Source organism: Miscanthus floridulus, chromosome 8, assembly GCF_019320115.1.
Source record: "Miscanthus floridulus cultivar M001 chromosome 8, ASM1932011v1, whole genome shotgun sequence".
Classification (NCBI taxonomy): Eukaryota; Viridiplantae; Streptophyta; class Magnoliopsida; order Poales; family Poaceae; genus Miscanthus; species Miscanthus floridulus.
In genome coordinates this window covers 65,875,344-65,879,960 of record NC_089587.1, presented here as the reverse complement: position 1 = coordinate 65,879,960, position 4,617 = coordinate 65,875,344, and the positions used below count along the sequence as shown (strand labels likewise).

The following is a 4,617-nucleotide window of genomic DNA, read 5'->3' as shown; positions in this document are numbered from 1 at the left end:
GTTTAGCTGAGAGAACTTTTAACTAGCTAGCTAAACTTTAGTTAGAGCATGTCCAAGAGAATTGCTATCTAACTTGCTATTACTATTTTTAGCTAAAACTCTACAAAACTAGCCTCCAACAGACTAGCCAACGCAATTGCTATCATATTCGACATGCTATCCTGTGAGCCTCGGGAGCTAAATTTGGCTAGCTGGCCTGCCTAGCTTGCTATCTTGGTGCATGTGAGGCTGATAGCTAGTGCCATGTTTGCATTGATCCAAATTCCGTTCCTTTCTTTTGAAGATATAACTAGTCTGTTGGAATATGTTGGATTATGGAGAAACAATTTTTATGAAGTGGATAGCTAAATGAAGATATGGAACATGAAATTTAGAATGTCTCTTGGAGATGCTCTTAGGTGGATCCAAACAGGGCCTATATATAGCCAGCTAATAGAGTTTGTGTTTCTAAGATCTTGAAGTTTATGATCTAATGATTATATGATCTTATCTAAATACTTGCGATCCAATTTAGAAACTACGATTTTGATAACCTTGCTTGACATGGGATTTTCAGACAGACCTAAGGTGTAGCTTTTGTAAGAATCAGAGTTTTGTTTGGCTAAAAATGGGCCTACCGACCAATTATAGGAATTTAAGATATATACAATGTATAGGATGTAAGTGGGCTGAGTCACGCACGTGGACCATGGCCCCTATATGATATACACCATTTTAGGTGTGTTTCCCACAAAAACTTCCACCACCACCACAGTAATCTTTTTCTCCAAATAAAAACACCACAGTAACCACCATATATAAACACTACTTAATTTGTAGTACTAGTGTATTTCTAGGCAAATAAACACGCTGGATCAGGGGGGTCTGGGTTGTTATGCTCACAAAAGGTGGCCGCAATGTTTCTATGTGTAAAGCTCGACATGCCTAACTTTCTATCGATTTTTCTACCATGTAGCTGAAGATGAGTGCAGTAACTAATTAAGTAGCTAGCTCACATATCTTCACAAAAGATTGAAGAGGTCATCCATAGAAGAAATCAGACGAGCTGAAAGTAACTGGCCACAAATTTTTTCCAATGAATGAATGACATAGTTGGTTGGAACCCTATGTGAGCAAAAACTCTTATGTGGCTGTCGGTAAAGGTATAGCTGGCTCTGTCAATTTCACTTGAAGTAGCTGTATATGTCGAGGTTGTCTAATTAGCAACATTTGACTCTAGCTATCTTGTCTTGGAAACCAGCCGGCTTAATGGTGCACGCCCTTTCCCTTGTTTATTAGCTGTGTCTGTGTATAAGTTTTCTGTTTTCTTCAAAGGACTAGCTGTTGTGAAAGCAAATATGACACATATATTCAGGGAATGGTATGTTTACAGCATGCATAGAAGACACCACGTTGCCCAAACAGATATATGCAAATAACATAGCATAGCTACACACTTGTGTTAACATAGTGCAGCTACACATTGTCACGAACTTCTCTTTCTCAGACAAGAATTAATCACTACGAATGAACTGTTGTATTCGATAGAGTAGAGGTTCAGAGGAAGAAGAAGAAGAAGACGACGATTCAGAGAGAAGACAGCAGGGAATAGCTAGAATTCAGTTACAATTCAGTTATCCTTTCCCCTCTCTACCACCAGCCTCACATTTGTACCACGCCATACAAGGCCACCAGGCCCAAAAGCCGCTTTCGGCCCAACAGACTCCCAACGCGCCCAGACAATACTTTCAGCCACTCTTCGCCACTTGCATTGCCGGACGAGTAACAGTAGCCCGCCTCCTTCTCCTGACACGCATGGACTTCAGTCTTGGTGCCATCATCCTGATGACGCTGGAATTGTAGGGACAAGGAAGAGCTTCTCCTTTCGGCGTAGTGCCATCCCAAACACCTCTGACATATCAACAACACCTCCGCCGGTACCCTCATTCTGAAGCTTCCAATCGAAATGGTACATCAGATTTGCTAGCATAATCTCAATAGTCGCAATCCCAAAATTTATACCTGGGCAAATCCTTCGTCCAGCTCCAAACGGCAGAAACGCAAAGTCCGTGCCCTTCATATCAGGGGTTGCTGCTGCTTCAGAACCAGAACCTTCCTGCTCGAGTAAACCTCTCGGGCATGAATTCCTCAGCCCTATCCCATGACGCCGGGTCTCTCCCGAGAGCCCAAGCGTTGACGAAGATGCGTGTTCCGGCAGGGATCCAGCAGCCATTGACGTCGCAGTCTGTGGTCGACAGGCGTGGGATAAGGAGTGGCCCTGGTGGGTGTAACCGCAGCGTCTCCTTGACAACTGCCTTTAGGTATGGCATTTTGCTGAGGTCCTCCTCCATCACCACCATGTCTTGTTTTTTTCCTGCAGATGCAAGCAGTGGTGTTGTCGTCCTTATCTCTGTTTGTAGTCTGGCCATAACATGTCTGTTCAGCATGAGCGCGCTCAGCCATGGCGTAGTCCAGTACCAGATATGATGATTCTATGCTCGCTTGAAACGTCTCCTGTGTCAAGAGATCAAATTTCAGAATTATATATCACGTACATATATACTACCTATATAAGCTTAGATGAATTATTTAAAACTTTTTCAACGTCCTTATTTTTTATTATATACAGTACAGATTATCTGCTGTATATCTTGTGGCCAGGTGAAACTCCCCTCTCACAAACCTGAATTTTTGTATTTGTAATCTCATTTCCTTTAAAAAAAGATTCCCCTCTCACAAACCCAATTTTGTCTTTAATTTGTCAATCTCACTTCCTTAAAAAAAGCTTTCCATCTCACAAACCCAAATTTTGTCTCTGCCACCTGACTTTCTTGGAAGAGCTTTGTGGCTGGTAGGCCACTCACAAACCCAAACTTTGTCTTTGTCACTTGACTTCTTAGGCGAACCTTGTGTCCGGTGGATTATTGGCGGTGCCCACAGTGGCGATGAGGCGGGTGGGCCCAGCCATAAGGTGTAGGGGGCTGAGTGGGCATGGAGGTAGTGGTGACTGATGAGGGATGGGGAAAACGGCGAGGGAGTGAGGTGGTGGACTGGTGGCAGGATAGGAACCACAAGCAATTAGAATCGGATGATTGTTGCCTGGGCCATCAAACAACTTTCTCAGGGACTCAATCAAACAGGCTCAAGGTGCAGAGATTTTCCACAAGAACAGTAGGACGGTGATCATTTGGCGAGGAGTGTGGTTGTCGGTCGAGATGGAGGAGGAAGAAGACCATAGGAGGAAGATGACAGAGAACCCCTAGATGCTAATCCAACATACAGAAATTCAGGTGTGGAGAGAAATTTTCTTTATCTGGGTGTGAGAAGTAGATGTTCAGCATATATGAAAGGTACAAATGAGTTGGCCACATACGTAACATTAAGAGCGCCTTGACGTTGTCCCTGGTGAGACCATATTCCTCCTCTGCAGCCAGCAAAACATGTATCAAGTCTTCAGTAGTAGTATCGCTACTGCTCTGATCTTGCTGTGCCTGTTGGTGTTCGTGGATGAGCTCGTCGAACAGCTGGTCCCACCTCCTGTGGACCCTCTCGGCCTGTGCACAGATGAGCCTCCTGAGCAGCTCCATCCTCGTCAACCTCGGGAAGTAGTCCTCCAGGTTGAACCCCCAAGCAGGGCGACGTTCATGTTGACCAGCTCCATCAGCATCCTATTACACCCTCCCGCCCGGTTCGACTCTCCAAGGACCACGTCGTTGGCGTACGCGCTCACCAGCTCGCTCACGTCCACCGCCGTGCCGGTGCCGGTGCCGGTGCCGTCGTCCGCGCTCGCCGCGGCGGCCTCGCGGATCTTGGCGAGGACGACGCGCACCTCCTCCAGGCGGCCACGGCGGAAGGACTCCACCTTCCTGGCGCTGAGCATGCGCGCGGCGACCACCTTCCTGGACCGCCGCCACTCGTCGCCGTAGGGCGCGAAGCCGACACTCCTGGCGCCGTAGAACAGGATGTCGGCCACCGGTGACCACGGCCTCGAAGAGAGGACGTGGTCGTGCGTGCGCAGGACGGCCTCCGCGGCGCGCGGGGACGAGACCACCAGCGTCGGCACAGCGCCGAGGCGCAGGAGCAGCAGGCCGTCCCGACCGTGTGCGGCGGCGAGGTCGCGGAGGGAGGCGTGCGGGAGGGAGCCCACCAGGGGAGGTGCCCGATCACGGGCAGCTTCCCGGGAGGCGAAAGCGGGAGCTTCTTGTTATTGATGCGTCGTCTTCTGCTAGACGACGTCGTTGCTACGTTGATTGATGCCACTAGCAAGAGAAGCAGGGACGAGATGAGCAGCAGAAGCTGCAGCAGGTGTGTGGATGTGTCGCCATGGACGACCAAGAGCTGCTGGTAGTGCGCTGCTGCTGCTCCAGTAGCCATGTCACTCTCTCAGTCTCTCTAGATCTGGCTGGGTACAGTAATTTTGGCAAGCGGTTTCGAGTGATCAGCCTGCGATGGCGTCAATCACAATTTATGCGGCAACTGCTCGGCCTAACAGAAGACGACGTATTAACATGCACGACGTGACAATATGGGTTCAACGTTCAACCCAGAGGCGGCGCCAGCGGCCGGAATACCCATTATTTATATCTTTGTATAAATTTGATTTGATCAATACAAAAGAATAGTTTAACTTGGTACCTT

General features: G+C 48.1%; 1 pseudogene; it reads right to left on the bottom strand.

Moving 5' to 3' along the window:
* Nucleotides 1-1,472: 1,472 nt before the first annotated feature.
* LOC136469260 (indolin-2-one monooxygenase-like) lies at nt 1,473-4,617 on the bottom strand (annotated as a pseudogene).